The 22,244-nt window shown below is 37.3% G+C and overlaps 1 long non-coding RNA gene across 2 annotated transcripts in view; it reads left to right on the forward strand.

Annotated features, from left to right (window-relative positions):
• The window catches only part of LOC132425384 (uncharacterized), a 73,429-nt gene that overhangs the window by 17,487 nt on the left and 33,698 nt on the right, over positions 1-22,244 (forward strand). The window contains exons 2-3 of one of the 2 annotated variants that reach the window (XR_009519433.1): positions 920-1,019; positions 15,747-15,819. This is a non-coding gene — a long non-coding RNA (uncharacterized lncRNA). The remainder of the gene's footprint in view (positions 1-919; positions 1,020-15,746; positions 15,820-22,244) is intronic. The other variant, XR_009519432.1, reaches the window with a different exon arrangement.

Consider the following 22,244-nt stretch of genomic DNA (forward strand, 5'->3'; position numbering starts at 1 on the left):
ATGCATAAGAGAGCTGCCTGCCAAGGTTATTGCGGTTGTTAAGAATTCCACCTCCCTCCCTGAAGTTAGCACGATTCTGGACTTAGCTGGGCTCCCTGGTGGCAAAAAGGCACAGTAATGTAAAATGTTTTCAAATGTTGAGAGTTTGGAAAAATGCCAAATGAATGATACTCATTCTTAAGAGTTAATCACTGCATGCATTATGTATGTCTATATTAACATATTTGCACATTTTCATTTCACATCTAGTCAGTGGCAAGACTTAGTTGATTAAAACGTAGCCTTGTAAGAGTTATTTCATGGTTAAGCGTCTTCACAGGTCTTCAATGTTCATTTCTAGAACAAGAAAAGATGCATGTTGCCCATGTTATGAAGAGTAATATAAAATCAGGGACTCATTCAGTCTTTTTAGTACTTGACTGTTTGCTGAGTGCTTACTATGTACAAAGCACTGAGTTGAAATTAGCTGTATTTTGGAGTCTTTTTTTCCTATTTACTGCGCTTCATTTGGGATGGATGATTGAGTTGGCTGAGCTAGAGTTTATCACATTCAGATACCTTGCTGATTTGATCAGGCTGCATTTTCTTTTGTTTATTTTCTTTTTCTACATGTAGCAATAACAGCTATGTTATATCTTTTGCTTTAAATAAACACTTCTGAGTGCTAGTGCAATGCAAGTATTTAGAATTTTAAGTCAGACACTACCTCTAAGTTTCCTCATTTATTAAAAATAAGAAGTTAAACCTTAAGGCTCTTTTTGCTTAGCCCTGTAGGATTTTATGATGTTAGTTTATAAATGTTGACTATAAGGGGAAATATTTTTGGAAGCAAAGTTCTAGGGAGCCTATGGTAAAATTAAGTAGGTGAAATTTATCTTCTGTACTTCAGTTCCTCTAACATTTCTCTCTCTGTTTTTAGCACCCATACCTCCCATAAAGGCCTCAATATCCCTACCCTAAATTGGAAGAGTAAGGAGGATACATCACAGTTCTGCCACTCAGTAGCTATATTACATTGGGTAAGTTATTTATCCTCCAGGCCTGAGATTCCTCATCCATAAAATAGGGATTATCACAGGATATTCTTCATATGGTCATTGTGAAGATAAATAAAATATCGAATGTGAAGTACTTAGCACATGTGCATGTACACATTAAAGATGAACGAAAAGTTGCTAGCTTTTTATTTTGCTAAGTAAAGACATTAAGGAAAAAAACACAACCTTCGTCTACTATCACTATCACTTTATAAAAGAAACGACATAGTACCATCCAAAAAGAACATCATCTCAGAATTTACAATTTTAATTTAAAAAGTTACTACATTGTCCTTGTTGCTCATGTTTCACCATAAATTAATGAAAACTTCACCGTGGACCAACTTCTATCTGCAGACCTGTGTTTGGAAACCACCGTGGTGACTTTCCAATTGTCTTATTCATCAAAATTTACCTACCGTGGTCTCATTCCCTTGAAGCCCAGTTCTCTTTCCTATCACTACAGCTCACTGGTTGGTCTATAGTGAATGCTGATGTATAAATGTATTCACCTTTTCAAGAACATATTTATGTTCTAAGACAGGGGGCTTTATCCAAATCAGTGATAGTAGTGGTGAGAATTTCAGACCAGTTGGCAATTCTGGAGGAAAACAATGTAGGTGCAGGCGCCCTTTTCAGCATCCTGAAAGTTCACCTGCTTTATACATGTATATGGCTGGTCTTGTACCCAACCTTCTTTATGTTGAGGAAAGTTAGAGCTGCCACAGATAGGCTGGGCCTTTGAGTGGATTCCTCAGCAACACCTGTGGGCCACTCCTTAACTATCAATGTAAGTGAAATAATGGTCAGAAAGTTTTCCTGATTATATTTCAATTTATGCCACTTCTCCTGATCAAGCTTATCATCCTTAGTAGATCTTTGATCTCTGATGACCTTGATGCGAAAAGAACTTATTTGGGGTAGGTTTTTTCCAAGGATTGACATGAATGAGGCACATCATTCCCCAAAGGCTGGCCACTCGAGGTGGTAAATGATGGGCTTCTTCAGGAACAAAAGCAGCAGCTCTAATGCAACAAGACTGGATTTCGTTTCAGATGTCATAGGGGTAAATGACAGTATAGCCTACAGTGCACTATAGTACAATAGTGAAGAGTATGGGTCTGGGGTCAGAAGACATTGATTCAAACCTGAGGTTAGACACTTGTCAGCTGTGGAAAGTAGTTAATCTCTCTAAATTTCAGTTTCCTGAAAATGGGTTAAGAATAGTACTGACATCACAAGCCTGTTAGGAGGACTGAACAAGTTAACTCATGTGAAACGTTTTAGCACAGTGCCTGCCCACGGTAAGCGCTTGGTTAATGTTAGCTTTGTATTATTATGTGCACTGTAACAGGATGTGCCCACTTTACTGCTGGCCTCATTAACCACTCATACTAAGTATATTTGCTGTTTTATTCAGAACACACTCTGAAATCATAAAATATGCAAACTCAGGTCCAGATCTGAGCAAATGCAAGGCATATCTTGGAGTTCCCCTTTTAATAGGTTCCACTGAAATATCCCAGCCTTTACTTGAACTTTATCTTACTTCCTCAAATCACCTCTCACTTCTCCTTTGTTGCTGCTATCAGTCCTGTTTCACTCAGATTGCTTCTAAGAGAGGACTTTCTTTGTTGTTGTTTTTGGTTTGGGGTACTGTGATTGACAGCACATTCTTTCATCATGAGCAAACATTACTTGGGTTGTCTAGTGGGTGGAATATCTCAATCCACATTATTTCTCAAGAGTGATGCTCAACGAGTTTGTCTTGAGTGGTCAGATTTCATAATTGCAGCCAATTTTCAATTATCCACATAAAAAGGCTGTTGGTACAGATAACAGAAAATTACAGATTCTAAAATTGTGGTTAATCATCCAGCAGAGTCGAACCAGACTTCTATATATACCCAGTGGCAATGCCAACTGGGTTAAAGGAATTTAGTCTCCCTCTAATCTCCTTGAAACCCTACTCTTTGATATGGATACTTGGTATAGTCTCAGTCTTATGCAAAGTGCTGAGAAATTACAGCTTTGAGTTCTTTCTTCCAATGAGATTGTGGCTCCTATATTCTTGTAAAGTAGAAGTTCCAGAGCTGGCTCTGTCATAGGACTGGGCCCATCTTAGGTAATGTGTCAACCATGTGCCAAGTCACGATTGTGGCCAAGCCACAATGCATATGATTAATCTCCAATGCATACACCCCAGAGAGTGATCACTGTACATCTGGCCTGATTCATCTTCCTAGAGCTAGCTTCAGTACATAATAGGGGGGAAGCACAGCCCGAGGCAACCCATTTCAACAGGGGAACAGAGATTTTTAGACATGTCTTCTTCATGTTGCACTGGCTTTCACACGATTTTATCCCCTGGGGTCATACAGGACCAATCTATTCTCCTTCTTTGAATATTTGGAGAAAGCTATTACTTCCTGCCTGGCATTGCCATTAAGAACAGTATGACCTTGGCTAAATTCCTTCATCCCTCTGAGCTTTTTTTTTTTTAAATTCTAGAAAGGAAGGAATTGGATTAGGTGGTCTATAAGAGATCTTTTAATTTCAATATTATATAATTCTATGAAAAATCTTTTTGATGCCAGTTTATTAACTGTATATTATATCCTATACCACACAATGTACTTACCATACATAATATCAAATTTCTCAAAATAATCCTATGGGGCAATTATTGTTTTTATTTATAAGTGAGGAAACAAAGGGTCAAAGAGATGAACCATGTTCTGAATTTCTGATACTAGCCCTCTGCTGTAAGATAGGTTTCATCTCCATTTTATATTTTCTTGAGAAATTAACTTAGAATCTCTGAGTTTAGTTGTCTATCTGTCAGATGGGTTTGACAACAAAACCAAGTTGACCTTCAGTTCAGCAGACAATATATCATGTTCTGTGGTCATTGCCATGAGATGTTGTGAGGCTGCAGGGGTTCATTTTTGGAGAACTGGATCTAGGCTCATCCAAGTAGGGTAAATGTTTGAACTTGATAAGAAATCAGCACCAGAATTCTCACCAGTACCTTAAAAAACCTAAAGATGTTGTCATACAAAGACAATCATCCTCCAGCATTTGATCAGGAGGGCCTGCTCTTTGGCAGGCATTGAATTAGTAAGTTTTACTTAAAATTTCTCATTTATTTCCCATAAGAACTCTGTGGAGTACCAGTAAGTGCATGCATAATGATCCTTTTACATAAGATGAGATTGACACTAATAGTGGGTAAATGACTTGCTCAGCCAGTAAATAGAAGATCAAGATTATAACAGAGGCCTTTGGGCTCCAAGTTCCAGATCTTTCCACTCTGCCAGTATTTCCCAAAGTGTGTTTCAGTCCACACTCATTCCCCAAAATGCTTTTCCAAAAAAGGATGCCACAGTCATCTATGTTTGATTCAGCACACCATGGGATCCCTTAGAGGTTCATAGAGCTTAGTACATTAAAGTTTCCCAGAAAATTCTGAAAAGGAAACGTGTTTAACAATTTCCTTCCTAAATTTTCCTGACCTTATTTGCAAAGGCACTTTTTAATTCAATTAATACATGTTAATATCATGAGGTGTTCAAATCCTATATACCTCTTTGAGAAATACCGTACCACATCAGCCTATGTTAGAAAGTAATTTCTATAGAAAAGAATTCTCATTCATAAACTATCCTTTCTCTTCATGATAAAAAAATTTTTTTTTTCCCATGAGTTAACTGGTACATCTTGTGAGACCATAAGAGAGGTGGTTACAGAGATGCAACAAACTTCCTGGCTCTTTACCTAAGAGAATAGAATGTTGCTGTAGAATTATATAGATGGCAATACCAAATGGGGATACAAAAATCTTATATAAACAAGTATTTACATATTCTTATGGCACATATTCTACATTCTGAAGAAGTTTATTTATGCATGAATCATACCATTTACCCTTTACCCAGATTCCTGCTGTTTGACATGTTTTATATTTTTATTCTAAAGGGAATGAAAGAAAATGATTTTTTTTGAGATATTAAAGAGAATTGTGTGATTGTTTGAATCTATTAATGATGCTGGCATGCTTTAAAACTAGGATTGGAAATCATTGGCTATGGTGATTAAGTTGGGTTTGGCTATGAAATTAATTACTATATTAAACTGTTTGCTCCATTGCTTATTTTTAAGATCTGTCTGCCAAATCACACTGGTTCTGTGGCAGATTTAATTTTTTTTTAATTTAATTTTATTTATTTTTTTAATACAGCAGGTTCTTATTAGTCATCCATTTTATACACATCAGTGTGTACATGTCAATCCCAATCTCCCAATTCATCCCACTACCACACCCATCCCCCCGCCGCTTTCCACCCTTGGTGTCCATACATCTGTGGACACCAAGGGGGGAAAGACACTACCTCTACGTCTCAATTTCTACCCTGCAAACCAGTTCATCTGTACCATTTTTCTAGGTTCCACATATATGCATTAATATACAATATTTGTTTTTCTCTTTCTAACTTACTTCACTCTGTATGACAGTCTCTGGATCCATCCACGTCTCTACAAATGACCAATTTCATTCCTTTTTATGGCTGAGTAATATTTCATTGTGTATATGTACCACATCTTCTTTACCCATTCATCAGTCAGGCATTTAGGTTGCTTCCATGACCTGGCTATTGTAAATAGTGCTGCAATGAACACTGAGGTGCATGTGTCTTTTTGAATTATGGTCCTCTCTGGGTATATGCCCAGTAGTGGGATTGCTGGGTCATATGGTAGTTCTATTTTTAGTTTTTTAAGGAACCTCCATTCTGTTCTCCACAGTGGATGTATCAATTTATATTCCCACCAACAGTGCAAGAGGGTTCCCTTTTCTCCACACCCTCTCCAGCATTCGTTGCTTGTAGATTTTCTGAGGATGCCCATTCTGACTGGTGTGAGGTGATACCTCATTGTAGTTTTGATTTGCATTTCTCTAATAATTAGTGATGTTGAGCAGCTTTTCATGTGCTTCTTGGCCTTCTGTATGTCTTCTTTGGAGAAATGTCTATTTAGGTCTTCTGCCCATTTTTGGATTGGGTTATTTGTTTTTATAATATTGCGCTGCATGAGCTGTTTATATATTTTGGAGATTAATCCTTTGTCCTTTGATTCGTTTGCAAATATTTTCTCCCATTCTGAGGGTTCTCTTTTTGTCTTGTTTATGGTTTCCTTTGCTGTGTAAAAGCTTTTAAGTTTCACTAGGTCCCATTTGTTTTTATTTCCATTACTCTAGGAGGTGGATCACAAAAGATCTTGCTGTGATTTATGTCAAAGAGTGTTCTTCCTATGTTTTCCTCTAAGAGTTTTATAGTGTCTGGTCTTACACTTAGGTCTTTAATCCATTTTGAGTTTTTTTTTGTGTGTGGTGGTAAGGAGTGTTCTAATTTCATTCTTTAACATGTAGCTGTCCAGTTTTCCCAGCACTACTTATTGAAGAGACTGTCTTTTCTCCACTGTATATCCTTGCCTCCTTTGTCATAGAATAGTTGACCATATGTGCGTGGGTTTATCTCTGGGCTTTCTACCTTGTTCCATTGATCTACATTTCTGTTTTTCTGCCAGTACCATATTGTCTTGATTACTGTAGCTTTGTAGTATAGTCTGAAGTCAGGGAGCCTGATTCTTCCAGCTCTGTTTTTTTCCCTCAAGACGGCTTTGGCTATTCTGGGTCTTTTGTGTCTCCATAGAAATTTTAAGATTTTTTGTTCTAGTTCTGTAAAAAATGCCATTGGTAATTTGATAGGGATTGCATTGAATTTGTAGATTGCTTTGGGTAGTAGAGTCATTTTCACAATATTGATTCTTCCAATCCAAGAACATGGTATATCTCTCTATCTGTTGGTATCATCTTTAATTTCTTTCATCAGTGTCTTATAGTTTTCTGCATACAGGTTTTTTTTTTTCCCTAGGTAGGTTTATTCCTAGGTATTTTATTCTTTTTGTTGCAGTGATAAATGGGAGTGTTTCCTTAATTTCTCTGTCAGATTTTTCATCATTGGTGTATAGGAATGCAAGAGATTTCTGGGCATCAATTTTGTATCCTGCAACCTTACCAAATTCATTGATTAACTCTAGTAGTTTTCTGGTGGCATCTTTAGGATTCTCTATGTGTAGTAACATGTCATCTGCAAACGGTGACAGTTTTACTTCTTCATTTCTAATTTGTATTCCTTTTATTTCTTTTTCTTCTCTGATTGCCGTGGCTAGGACTTCCAAAACTATGTTGAATAATAGTGGTGAGAGTGGACATCCTTGTCTATTTCCTGATCTTAGAGGAAATGCTTTCAGTTTTTCACCATTGAGAATGATGTTTGCTGTGGGTTTGTCATAAATGGCCGTTATTATTTTGAGGTCGGTTCCCTCTATGACCACTTTCTGGAGAGTTTTTATCATAAATGGTGTTGAATTTTGTCAAAAGCTTTTTCTGCATCTATTGAGATGATCACATGGTTTTTATTCTTCAATTTGTTAATATGGTGTATCACATTGATTGATTTGCATATATTGAAGAATTCTTGCATTCCTGGGATGAATCCTACTTGATCATGGTGTATGATCCTTTTAATGTGTTGTTGGCTTCTGCTTGCTAGTATTTTGTTGAGGATTTTTGCATCTATATTCATCAGTGATATTGGTCTGTAATTTTCTTTTTTTGTAGTATCTTTGTCTGGTTTTGGTATCAGGGTGATGGTGGCCTCATAGAATGAGTTTGGGAGTGTTCCTTCGTCTGCAATTTTTTGGAAGAGTTTGAGAAGGATGGGTGTTAGCTCTTCTCTAAATGTTTGATAGAATTCACCTATGAAGCCATCTGGTCCTGGACTTTTGTTTCTTTGAAGATTTTTAATCACAGTTTCAATTTCATTACATGTGATTGGTCTGTTCATATTTTCTATTTCCTCCTGATTCAGTCTTGGGAGGTTATACCTTTCTAAGAATTTGTCCATTTCTTCCAGGTTGTCCAGTTTACTGGCATAGAGTTGCTCGTAGAAGTCTCTTAGGATGCTTTGTATTTCTGCAGTGTCTGTTGTAACTTCTCCTTTTTCATTTCTAATTTTATTTATTTTGAGTCCTCTCCCTCTTTTTCTTGATGAGTCTTGCTAGTGGTTTATCAATTTTGTTTATCTTCTCAAAGAATCAGCCTTTAGTTTTATTGATCTTTGCTATCATTTCCTTTGTTTCTATTTCATTTATTTCTGCTCTGATCTTTATGATTTCTTTCCTTCTGCTAACTTTGGGTTTTGTTTGTTCTCCTTTCTCTAGTTCCTTTAGGTGTAAGGCTAGATTGTTTATTTGAGATTTTTCTTGTTTCTTGAGGTAGGCTTGTATAACTATAAACTTCCCTCTTAGAACTGCTTTTGCTGCATCTCATAGGTTTTGGATTGTCATGTTTTCATTGTCATTTGTCTCTAGGTATTTTTTGATTTCCTCTTTGATTTCTTCAGGTATCTCTTGGTTATTTAGTAACATATTGTTTAGCCTCCATGTGTTTGTTTTTTTTTACGTTCTTTTCCCTGTAATTGATTTCTTATCTCATAGCATTGTGGTCAGAAAAGATGCTTGATATGATTTCAATTTTCTTAAATTTACTGAGGCTTGATTTGTGATCCAAGATGTGATCTATCCTAGAGAATGTTCTGTGTGCACTTGAGAAGTGTAATCTGCTGTTTTTGGATGGAATGTCCTATAAACATCAATTAAATCTGTTTGATCTATTGTGTCATTTAAAGCTTGTGTTTCCTTATTAATTTTCTGTTTGGATGATCTGTTCATTGGTGTAAGTGAGGTGTTAAAGTCCCCCACTATTATTGTGTTACTGTCAATTTCCTATTTTATAGCTGTTAGCAGTTGCCTTATGTACTGAGTTGCTCCTATGTTGGGTGCATATATATTTATAATTGTTATGTCTTCTTCTTGGATTGATCCCTTGATCATTATGTAGTGTCCTTCCTTGTCTCTTGTAACATTCTTTATTTTAAAGTCTATTTTATCTGATATGAGAATTGCTACTCCAGCTTTCTTTTGATTTCCATTTGCATGGAATATATTTTTCCATCCCCTCACTTTCAGTCTGTATGTGTCCCTAGGTCTGAAGTGGGTCTCTTGTAGACAGCATATATATGGGTCTTGTTTTTGTATCCATTCAGCAAGCGTGTGCCTTTTGTTTGGAGCATTTAATCCATTCACGTTTAAGGTAATTATCTATATGTATGTTCCTATTACCATTTTATTAATTGTTTTGGGTTTGTTTTTGTAAGTCCTTTTCTTCTCTTGTGTTTCCGACTTAGAGAAGTTCCTTTAGCATTTGTTGCAGAGCTGGTTTTGTGGTGCTGAATTCTCTTAGCTTTTGCTTGTCTGCAAAGCTTTTGATTTCTCCATCCAATCTGAATGAGATCCTTGCTGGGTAGAGTAATCTTGGTTATAGGATTTTCCCTTACAACACGATAAGTATATCATGCCACTCCATTCTGGCTTGTAGAGTTTCTGCTGAGAAATCAGCTGTTAACCTTATGAGAGTTCCCTTGTATGTTATTTGTCGTTTTTCCCTTGCTTCTTTCAATAATTCTCTTCGTCTTTAATTTTTACCAATTTGATTACTATGTGTCTAGGCATGTTTCTCCTTGGGTTTATCCTGTATGGGACTCTGCACTTCCTGGTCTTGGGTGGCTATTTCCTTTCCCATATTAGGGAAGTTTTTGACTATAATCTCTTCAAATATTTTCTCAGGTCCTTTCTATCTCTCTTCTCCTTCTGGGACCCCTATAATGCAAATGTTGTTTTGTTTAATGTTGTCCCAGAGGTCTCTTCGACTGCCTTCATTTCTTTTCATTCTTTTTTCTTTATTCTGTTCTGCAGCAGTGAATTCCACCATTCTGTCTTCCAGGCCACTTATCCGTTGTACTGCCTCAGTTCTTCTGCTATTGATTCCGTCTAGTGCATTTTTCATTTCAATTATTGTATTGTTCGTCTCTGTTTGTTTGTTCTTTAATTCTTCTAGATCTTTGTGAAACATTTCTTGCAACTTCTCGACCTTTGCCTCCATTCTTTTTCTGAGCTCCTGTATCATCTTCACTATAATTATTCTGAATCTTTTTCTGGAGGGTTGCCTATCTCCACTTCATTTAGTTGTTTTTCTGGGGTTTTATCTTGTTCCTTCATCTGGTACATGGCCCTCTGCCTCTTCATCTTGTCTATGTTTCTGTGAATGTGGTTTTTGTTCCACAGGCTGCAGGATTGCAGTTCTTCTTGCTTCTGCTGTCTGCCTTCTGGTGGGTGAGGTTATCTAAGAGGCTTGTTCCAGTTTCCTGATGGGAGGGACTGGTGGTGGGTAGACCTTGGTTTTGCTCTTGTGGGCAGAGCTCAGTAAAACTTTAATCTGCTTGCCTGCTGATGGGTGGGGCTGTGTCCCCGCCCTGTTGGTTGTTTGGCCTGAGTCAACCCAACACTAGAGCCTACCTGGGCTGTTTGGTGGGGCTAATGGTGGACTCTGGGAGGGCTCATGCCAAGGAGTACTTCCCAGAACTTCTGCTGCCAGTGTCCTTGTCCTCATGGTGAGACAGAGCCACCCCCCGCCTCTGCAGGAGACCCCCCAACACTAGCAAATAGGTCTGGTTCAGTCTCTATGGGGTCACTGCTCCTTCCCCTGGGTCCTGATGCGCACATTACTTTGTGTGTGCCCATCCAAGAGTGGAGTCTCTGTTTCCCCCAGTCCTGTCAAAGTCCTGCAATCAAATCCCGCTAGCCTTCAAAATCTGATTCTCTAGGAATTCCTCCTCCCATTGCTGGACCCCCAGGTTGGGAAGCCTGATGTGGGGCTCAGAACCTTCACTCCAGTGGGTGGACTTCTGTGGTATAAGTGTTCTCCAGTTTGTGGGTCTCCCACCCAACAGTTATGGGATTTGATTTTATTTTCATTGCGCCCCTCCTACCATCTCATTGTGGCTTCTCCTTTGTCTTTGGATATGGGGTATCTTTTTTGGTGAGTTCCAGTGTCTTCCTGTCAATGATTGTTCAGCAGTTAGCTGTGATTCCAGTGTTCTTGCAAGAGGGAGTGAGAGCATGTCCTTCTACTCCACCATCTTGAACCAATCTCCCCAGATTTTAAATTTTTAAAAAGTAATTTTTTTATTGGTAATTATGTGTCAACAGTGATCTTAGATATTTCTTGGTGAAGGTCATTGTTTAGGAAGTGAAACAGAACTTTCAGATGACGACACCCAGAGGTGCAAAACCGGGGATGTGTATTTTATTGAAAGTAACCGGAAAATAAAAGAGAGAAACGCAAAGTAATTAATTGCTAGGATGCATATAAGTATCTCTTGTTGTTTGTCATTCGTGTATGCTACTCAAGTTACCTATTGCTGCATTACAAAGTACACCAAAACTTAGTGGATTAAAACAACAAAACGTTTATTATATCTCACAATTTTGTGAGTCAGGAATTTGGAAAGGATTTAGCTGGGTGATTCTTCTGCTAACATTCTGGCCACTGAATTGGTCCTGAGCATCCAAGATGGCTTTGCCTACATGGCTGATGCCTTGATGGGATGGCTGCAGGGCTGGGCTCAGCTGGGCCCCTATTCCTCTTCATGTGGTCTTGGGGCCTCTCTGTGTCCCAAGATAGTTGGATTTCCTACTCTCCAGCAGGGTAACTGGACTTCTTACTCAGCCATTCATGGTTCCAAGTGTAGTGTTACAAGAAACAGAAAATGAAAATGGTAGGCTCCTGAGACCTAGGCCTGAAAACTGAGAAAGGGGGCTTTCATTGTACTCTTTTAGTCAGAGAATCTGAGAGAGTATAGAGCCCAGCTCTCAGTAAAAGTGTCAAAGGATTTGTGGCCATAATTAATCTGCAACAGAAGCCAAAATTCTTTGGCAGAAAGGTTTGTGTCATGAAGGAAAAGAATACAAAGTCTCTTCTGAACTTTTGAGCATGTTAGCTCATTGATACATAAGTCCTTTTATTCATAGAGCCAAATGACACTATAAAAGTGTATACAATCTGACAGCTATATTAAGTGGTTTTATAAAAGAACTGTGTATTAGTTCTGACTTTACATTTGAACATTTCTTTTGTCATCTCAGGCCTCTCGCAAGCACTTTCAAGCCGTTCCGTCACTCCTTTGTTATTTGCTCTTACTAGCCATGATAGCTAATGTTTGAAAATTATCTCCAAATAAGCACCAAAATAATCGATAATGTGCAACAAACCTGCCAATACTAATACTCAGTGATCAAGATGATAATGGTCGCTCTTCACTGGTGATGGTACAGCTGTCCCTTTTCACCGAGCAGAGCTCTGTTTTTGCTTTGGGGTCTAGCATTGTTCCTAACTATGAAGATTTATAAGCTCTAAGATACTTTAGAAGAGTTTCAGTATTAAGTTTTATTTGGGTGAGGCAAAGGGCACCCTGTGGAGACCCTTTCACCTTCAGCCCTTTTCTTTGACTTGTCCCTTCTATGGCCCTTTCTTAGAATGTCAGGGGCTCATGTGATCCCTCACACTTAACAGATGTTTAATAAAAATTATATCTTAATGCAAAGAATGATTTCACTTCATATAAACAATGATTTCATTTCAGGAAGATAATTATACAAACATTCCTTGGTGTATTTTTTCTTTACAATCAAATAGTAAGATGGAGCAGGGGTTGGCAGACTGAGGGTCTGCCTGAGGGTACAGCCTCAGGGTCCAATCCAGCCAGCTGCCTATTTTTGTAAATAAAGTTTTATTGGAACACGCTCATCTGCTTACATATTGTCTATTACTGTTTTCATACTACAAGGGCAGAGTTGAATAATTGTGCCAGAGACCATATGGCTGGCAAGGCCTAAAATATTTACTATCTGGTCCTTTATAGAAAACACTGTTGATGCCTGTGATAGTGTAATTCCTTTGGAATTTTCTTAGGAAACTAATTTGGTTTTGTTTGTTTTCAATATACTGATTTTGTTGTGGGTAACAAAAGATGGAACAAATCACAGCTTTTTAGTCTCATGGATAAATAGACAAATATACTTTAATAAAACATTGAACTTGCAGGGATAAAAGCGCCAACCACTGTACTGTGTTCCAACTCACTTCTTTTGTTGCTGATTTGACTTTTGTGATTTACTGAGTAACTTGAAACAAAGGCAGCCTCAGAGCTAAGGCACATGAGTGTGCAGGACCAAATGAGTCAACAGGAAAGTTATGGACATGGTGGCCCAAATTCTTGTCAATTTAGTCCCTTTGTCCTGCTTTTGAAGACTTGGTTCTGACTCTTATTATAATTGAGCATAAAGGAAACTCAGGGGAAATCTCTGGACCATTTACAAGGAAATATATCTACTTGTCCATCTCCTGCACTTGTTAGATTATGCTCTGTCTACATATGAAGACAGGTGGTTGATAACACCCAGTGTTAGCTAGGGCATCGTCAAACTAGCCTTATTATCACATTTGTAAGAGTATAATTTATTTCAATGTTTCTACAAGGCTAAGTGTTTATCTTAGAATTCCAGTGCTAATATTTCCCTAATGAGATAATGGAAAGTAGATATACAAATTTATTTGCAAAGACATTTATTGCAGCTGTATTTATATTAACAAAACACTGACAACAATTTACATATCAGTCATAAGAGATTAAATGTAGTAGAATAAAGGAAAACTGTGTATAATATTGAGGGGGAAAACAAGTCACAAAATGATGCATACAATTTTAACCCAATATTTTTGTAAACATACATATAATTTATGCATAGAAAAATCCAAAAGACATACAATAAAAACATAATGATGATTATACTTGAACAATAGCTTTATGGATAATTTTATTTTGTACTTTGGATCTTTTCATATTTTATAAAATTTCCATAATAAGCATGTATTACTTTTGTGATTAAATAAAAGAACAACAGATATTTATTTAAAAGGCCATTTAAAAATATCCTCAACTAGTCAACTGTTTATCTCATCTATGTGACTGAAAAGAAAACTAAAGAGACTTTTATTGATTTTTATGGAATTTACTTTGTTGGCTGAATTCATGTGATTAAATGGGCATTTGTAATTATGTAGGCTTAGCCGTGGGTTTTAATTTCTCTGTGTCTCCTAAAAATTGGTATGAATTTTGAGATGGGGTCTATTCTATACCTCTTTCCTAAATGTACACTTTTTATTTTTCAGTTAAAACAGAAAATATTTCTCCAAAACTAAAAATTTAGTCACATCATTTCATTTCCTAATAAGAATTTATAATTCAATATTTATATTATTTAACTTCTCATGATGCTCCATTATATTCATGGAAAGCATGATCTTCAAAGAAAAGTATGGAGATTAGAGACCCAAGAACAGCCTTTCGAAATTTAATATGTATTTTCTCTTGAGTGTTATGCTTATAAAAGATGGTGCCACAGCAATTGTTTGCTGAAATCCAGCAAAGGGCCGGCTTCCCCCACCAGATGAATCAAGTCAGTTACAGCAAAGAGTTTAGTCCTACAGGCTCTTCTGCTACCTGGCCTTACAGATGACACTGCCAGAACAGAGGAGGCCAAGAAATGCAACTGTTTGGGGTCAAAAGCACCTGCCTGCCCTCTATGACTACAACCAAGATCAATTTGTGTCTTGCTGGTCACTGAGCAGCCCTGGAATATATTTGGCTTTCGGCCAGTGGTTGCTTCGAAACTGCATATTCTATTTCCCTCTTTTGAATCACTTAGCTCTCCTTTCAACCACTCCTGATCAGATTGTTTAGAATATAAACAAACATTTTCTATTAATTGAGCTACAGAATTGATTTCTTTCTAATGAAAGGCTCACAGAAGCTGTGTGAAATCAAAATGTAAGCAGAGGAATCTTCTAGCAACTGTGAAAGAAAATGGAATATTTTCAACAACAGGTGGTAAAGCAGATTGCTTTACAGGAAGTATTAATACTCATTACGAAAGTGATAACCTTAGCTTTGGGCAAAAAGGTAACTAGGAATATTGTGCCTAAATGCAAAGTTCTCTATACTCCCAGTCCAGCTAGAAGTCCAAACAAAATTTTTAGACTTTCTAGTAGAACTTGACAAAAATTATGAGAATCTCAAATTTGGGTCTATGTGGCTTGTTTTAACTGAAGCTCCTTTTTTTTTTTTTTTTTCATTTGCATTGAGAAAAACAATGCTTTAGTTATATCAGGTATTGATCTGTGCTGGAATAAATCTGAAATAAATGTTGATAGATGACATTTTTTAAAACTTGCATTTTTTTAAAGACCGCATTTCAAAGCTTTTCAGAAATGTTACAAATGACCTTATCAGATTCTCTTGTATTTCAAGACATTTTTATTTTCTTTTCTATTACATGCAGTAAGACTCTCATAGAGGAAACAAAATATTACTGTAAATATTCAAGGTGAAAGAGCAAGTATTTGTCATTTAATTTCAATATATACAGTTACTAGTTCAGCATTTTTGCCACTTTATATCCTTTGAACAAATCTGTACTAATCATGCATTTGGCTTCCAATGCATGGAAGTGGGAGGAAATTTGCTTGACAAAGATGCATATCTTAATTGTTTCACACTAACATACTGTCAACACATTTGAGCTTTCCAGTTAATTGTAGTTAACTCAAGAAATAAGATCTTTGGAGTATCAAATTTACTGTTTCAAATGCTTGGGTTAATTCCTTAGTATAACACCTGCTTTGTCATCCAGTAGGTTCTTCAATAATTGATGGTGATGATGATGGAAATGGTCTTCCCTGGATGGAACGTCATACATGCTGTTTGTATGTATTACCTGATACTGACTTTTGTCTGACCGCATCTAGTACCTTATTAATGTGACCTTCACTTTTTGATTAACCACAAAAATTTTAAGATCATGAAAAGCAGGTATTTTGTAAATGCCAAACGATTCTAAACTGTTCCTTCTCTCTATCTCATTTTCATGTCTGACATGTCATCAAACTCTGATTTACTGGAAAATATTATATATTGAAAAAAGCACAGGCTTTGAAGTTAGACACCTGAAATTTCAACTCTTGGCTCTGCCATTTTTGTCTGTCTGTGCTATGGTCCAAATGTTTGTGTCTCCCCAAAATGCATATGTTGAAATCCTCGCCACCAAGGTGAGGGTATTAGGAGATGCGGGTCTTTCGGAGGTGCTTATGTCATGAGATCAGAGCCCTCATAAATGGGTTCGGTACCTTTATCTCATCTGGGAGGCCACAGAGAGATCTCTCGCCCCTTCCACGCTGTGAGTTTACAGCAGAAGGGCAGCCATGTCGTAAGTGGGCTCTCACCAATCCTCCCAGAATCGTGAAAAATAAATGTTTGTTGTTTATAAGCTAGCCAGTTTATGGTGCTGTGTCATAGCAATCTGAACAAATGAGTATAGTTTGTGTTTGGCAAGTTTTCACCATCTTTGGAGATTTTGGCTACATGTGAAAGAGTAGTTAGTTAGTTAGGGCAATTAGAAGAATTACTTTTGGTGATTGTTGCCCCGGGTCTCAGGCTGGGTCAGAAATCTCTGATCATAAATATTCTCGAGATGGCATTTGTCCTTCTTAGTAAAACACCTTTCAACTTGGGAAGATTTAAATTTAGAAACGTTTAAAATAATTCAAATCATTCCGTAAATATTTTTTGTATTAAAAAGGATCTGTACATATTTGCATTCTTTTTTCATAACTAGCTTCTAAATGCCCATGCCTATCTGTTAACAATGTCACATTATTAATACTTCTCGGGGAAAATTTTCTTAATTAATTGAATTAGTTAGGATATACTGTACAGAGTCTTTTCTTTTCCCCTGTAAATTAAAACATATTTTCACCAAGATTTATTTATCCATAATTTATGTATGCAACAGATATTTACCAAGCCCCTAAAAGGCATTAGATGTTCTAAGTGCCTTGCTGAGAACACAGGAGCAATACACTAGATGAGGTTTCTGCTTTTGCGGAGTTTACATTCTAGTGGAATTAGACAACAAATAGAGAAGAACATTTCGGAGAGCGATAAGTGCTCTAAAGAAAATAAAACGTTAATTGGATAGAGAGTGATTATGGGAGGTTTAATTTACACGGGGAGATGGGGACAGCCTAATCTTATTGTAGAGTCTTCTTGCTATGAAGAGGGAGAAGTCATGATTCCACAAGCCATAGTTTCTGAATGTATTTTTATCATTTTCATTTAAGATATTTTAAACTTTTAAGATATTTTAAACTTTTAATGCAGACATGCAAATAATTCAAAATATATGTTTCCTTGATTGTTTGTATACTAAATTTGACTGTGAAATATTCTACTTTTGGTCTATATTCCCTAATTAGAAGGATCGCTTGGACTTTCTCTTTCCTAAGTTTTAATTCATTTGATTAATTTGTAATTTTTACAGTTGTTAAGTGTTTTTGGAAGTCACCTTAGTAGTGACTTGTGTTGCCAATAGTGACAGGAAAGACAAAAAATCATCATCAAAGTGTCAATTTGTCTCTTCTGTATTATCATTTTTTAAAAAGCCTTCTAATTTCAATATCTGAAAGACCGCCTTCTTGAAGAGAAATGAAATTACAACTTTGTGTCAATTGTGAGATCATTGGAAATAATTCTTTCCTGCTGCTGTTCTACAAAACTTTCAGGAACTGAGAGATGTGCCTCTTGTAGCTACAAAAACTATTCTGTTTTCCTCTGAAGAACAAGCAAAGGATATAGAGTAGCAAACCAAATGTGATGAATGGACTTACAACTTTTTTCAATGACAATAAAATATTCACACACCAGATGACACATTAACTTTTTCTTCCTCTTTCAAATCATACAGTCCTATCATTTGGGAATTCCATTCTAGAGCTATCTCAGATGCATATGTTATTTTATAATAATAATTTTAAAAAGCTTTAACAACTTGCTTCCTGTACTAGGTAAGTTAAAATCAATCTGACTCCTTTCCAAGCCTTGGGAAGGGGAAGGAGCTCTCATCTCAGTCCTCCCTCGCTTTCCTGGAAGGTCTATGAGATGAGTGGTAGCAGCAGTATGTGCATCTCAGTGATATTTGAATGCAGAGTTCTAGAACCAATATTGGAAAGAGAGAACTAAGGCCAAGATTCTAGAAGGTTGAAGAAATTTTGAGGAGATAATCATTTAATTTATGTGAGTTTAAGGCATTTAATCTTTTTAAATTATATCCAGATGAAGGTTAAGATGCTTTTGGCTACAATAACAGAAATCATCACCAGAAATGGCTTAACTGATAACATTTATTTTCTCATATAACAAAGAGTCCAGAGGCAGGGCAGGATCCAAGTTTGGCTGATTCAGTGGCTCAGTGATATCATCAAAGCTTTAGATTCTTTGCATCCCTCTGCTTTGCTGTCTTCAGGAGCGGGTTTATCCCTTTGTTTTTCTCTTTGTTGGAAGATGGCTGTCAGTGGTCACTGGGCTACAAAAGTTCTTCTGTGTGTCCAGAAGAAGAGAAACCCTATCCCCTAACCAATTAGATTTGGGGTTAGGTACATCCCCCAAACCAATTACAGTTGCCTGGGAAACGCCATGCCCAGATTGCTCTAAACTTTAGACTAATCATAATAAGGAGGTGGGAATGGAATCATGTTTCTTTAAAGCACATAGCTGTATGGGAAAGAAGTTATTTAAAGAGTAAATGGGAAATGGTGTTGGGTAGGCAATCAATATTATTCTCTATTTCAAGATACTAAGATAGTTTAAGAGGGAAATCACAGGACGGCAACTTTTGAAACAATCAGAAGAACAAGTATTCAAAACTAGAAAGAAGTTTGACCACAAACAACGGACCAATGACCTTTACATCAATCCTAGTTCAGAATCAAAAACTGGTTCTGAGAAGCTGCAGACAGCTGCCCACAGCTGCTGACCACACACCCCTCACCCCACCAGCTATGTAAATCCCACAAGCTCCCTCATGTCTGCCCCAAACTTCTCATTCCAGTCACCCAAGGCCCTTTGCCAAAAGACAATCGCTTCTCCCTCACTATTATCCCCAGCCGACTACATCCTACTTTCTTTTGATCCTTTAATTATAAGACAATCCTCCTACATCCTTTATCTCTTCCCCAAATGCTTTCTTTTCACTTCTTTGCAATCTAAGGTCTTTGAAGAGGACCCCACTTTCATTCACTGTGTGTGTGTATGTCTGTGTGTGTGTGTCTATGTACATGCGTGTGAAGGTTTTGAAAGGGATATGAGTACCACCCCTTCTTCATACTCTACCTTCTACCCCTCCCTACTCTTGGCTCCTTGATTTGGGCATACCTACAGCTTTACCAACTTGACTCAACCTAAACCCTGTCTCACTATCAAGTCAAAGGAATTAAATAGTAAGGAAAAAATAGTGTGTAGTTGATGTAGACCTAGGGAAGGCTTCACAGAGGAGGTGACACTTAAACTGACAGTGCACAACCTAGAAAGAGAAAACAGCCCATGTTGAAGAAATCTATTTAATATGGTTAGATCATTAGGTAAGGGATGAGAGGTGATGCTGGACCAAAAAGTAGGGGCCATCTCTGATGGTTTTTAAATCCAGGAGTCTCTATATTAATTCTGATTCAATTTGTCTGGGATGGGGCCTGGACTTAGCTATGTTTAAAAGCTCCCCAGATGGTTCCAATATATAAATGGCTTGTGAACAACTGCTATAAGGAGGCATTGATGTGTTTTAAGTGGGATAATAACAGAGATATGGGTGGGACAGCCTGAAGAGAAACTGTTTGAAATGGGAAGGGAACCTTGAAAGTGCTATGGGAGTTGGAAGGCAGTAGAATCTAGAACCCAAGAATGAGGGAGTGGCCAACAATGTCAACATTCTAGAGGGCAGGACTGGGCCTGAAAAGAGACTATTGGATTTTTCTTATTAGCATTATTTATAAGAGTAACTTCAAAGTACTCAGATCAGAATCACCTGGATTGAGCAGTGATAGACAGTAAAGGAGGAAGGATATTTTGTTGTGAAGAGATGATCACTGTAGAAAACATGGGAGCGTTTATAATTTAGTGTGGAAGTGACGTGAGATGTTTGTATGTTGAGAGGAATGAATCTATTTTACCAACAGCATGGCTGAACGTGATTTATGTGTTTCATATTACAGTAAGCCCAATATGAGTGGATCCTCTGACATGATCACCAATATCGCACATACAATAAGTATACCACCAGTCTTCCCACTGTGCTAAGAGTGTACCTTCCTTGTAACAAGTCGGTTGTGACCCTTTTCTGTTCAGCACTGCTCAGATCACACCCAGAGAACTATATTCCTCTGTGGGTATCATTCCTTAACGCCTTTTAGGAGGCTTATCAGCAAACTGGGGGCCATTTAGAGGAGAGTGGCCAATACATTAGAGGGAATCAAAACCATGTCATGTGATGTATAGCTGAAAAAAGTGGAAATATTTTGCCTGGAAAAATAAAGATTTGAGAGGACATAGTATTTTATATATTTGAAGTCCTTGATATGGAAAATGAAGGAGACATTCCATAAATACTTGGGAGACCATTCTTAGTCTGTCACCAGAGCAAAATTATTCTGGGGGTCTAGAAAAATAGGAAAAGCTTTTTCCCTAGTCTGAATAGGAATGACTTAATGGAATAGAGAGGCAATGATCTTCTTGAGAGAAGCCAAATTAGATGGTTTCTATCATAGGGGAAAGTATGTATGGAACAAGAGAATTAGTGTCCAGTGACCAAGGGAGTAGAGAGTAGATCAAGGAAAAGCACCCCTCCTAAGCTTGGAAGGCAATGTGGTTGCTTTAAGCGACTGAAGTATGAAGGACAATACAAATCAGAGAGGAAACAAGAATACTGATATTAGGTAAAAACTGAGGATATAGATTTTATGATCTTATACCTCTATATCTAGAGGTATCAATATCTCTCTATGTAGTATTGATACATGCTCACCATTACAAAAAAATCAGACAATATATAAGCATAAAAAAGAAAAAGAAAATAGTGTTTTCGCATTTGAGGGTTTCCAATGAATGATACTTATGACTCATCCAAGTTTAGAACCAATGAGAAATAAGGAATCAGGCAGATAGCAAAACATCAGATTTGCTACTGCTAGATCTACTGTATAATCTACAGTCTAGATAGAAGGCAGCAGTGGGCTTGCTAATACCAAACCCCAGGATAGCACTTATCTGCCCCAGTCAGTGAATTATTGGGAACCCGTTACAACCACGGCCTCCTCACCTAAGGGGGATCCATCCCCATAACTTACAGCATGGGATGAAAGAGCAGAAGGGTGGTTTCTGCTAGAGTCGGATTCCAGAGGGAAAGAGACAACGCTCTTCTTCAAACCTGCCAATCTACTCCTTCACCCAGGAGTGATATTTCTCTAGTGCCTACTCCTTACCTGGAAATAAGAGTCAGAGAGAATAAGCGTATCCCATCATATTGCCCACACACCTCCAAGGAGTGGAATAGGAACAAGAATCAAGAGGTCAGAAGTGTAAGGGAAACTCTCACCACAATGAAACACAAGAAGTAGGAGTAAGTTGTTTCCACCATCCTCCCTACAGGAAACCATTGTTAATGGTTTGGAATTGTTTGGAATTTATTTTTCCAGACTTTTTTGGGCAGATGGAGATAAAGTTTATAACTTTTTGTAAAAAAATCAGAATGATGTTATGTAAACTATTTTACAATCTCTCTTTATTTTTTTTTGCTTAGTGATATATTGTAAACTTTTTTCTTCTAAATAAGTATCTATAAATCCAACTGATCCTTTTTAATAATACTCAGAATTTCAATGAATTATGAGTTTTTCTACTGACTGACATTAAGGTCTTCCTAATTTGTTAATTACTATTAAAAATAATGCCATGAACATCATTGTTTATACATGGAGAAAGAATAATAGTGCGGTTTCAAGCATAATGGACATATTTAGGCATAGACCGGATGATGACCTGACAGGTACCATTAGAGACTGCAGAAAACTGCAGATGAGCAGTTAGAACAGATGACGGTTGTGAGCTCTGCCAAATAGTAAACTCTGGCAAGTGAAGGAATTGTGTGCTATCAGTTGTAAAAGTTCTTCAGCCTTGACATGTTAGAGCTGCCTCTAACAGGCATTTGTTCAAGTTGCTGGCCAGTGTGCTGTTGGTTCATTAACAGACCTTCTCCCCATTATATCTGTATTGTCTTTATTTACTAACTCAGCAAGAGATTTCCTGA

The sequence above is a fragment of the Delphinus delphis genome, chromosome 5 (assembly GCF_949987515.2).
Source record: "Delphinus delphis chromosome 5, mDelDel1.2, whole genome shotgun sequence".
NCBI classification, from domain to species: Eukaryota; Metazoa; Chordata; class Mammalia; order Artiodactyla; family Delphinidae; genus Delphinus; species Delphinus delphis.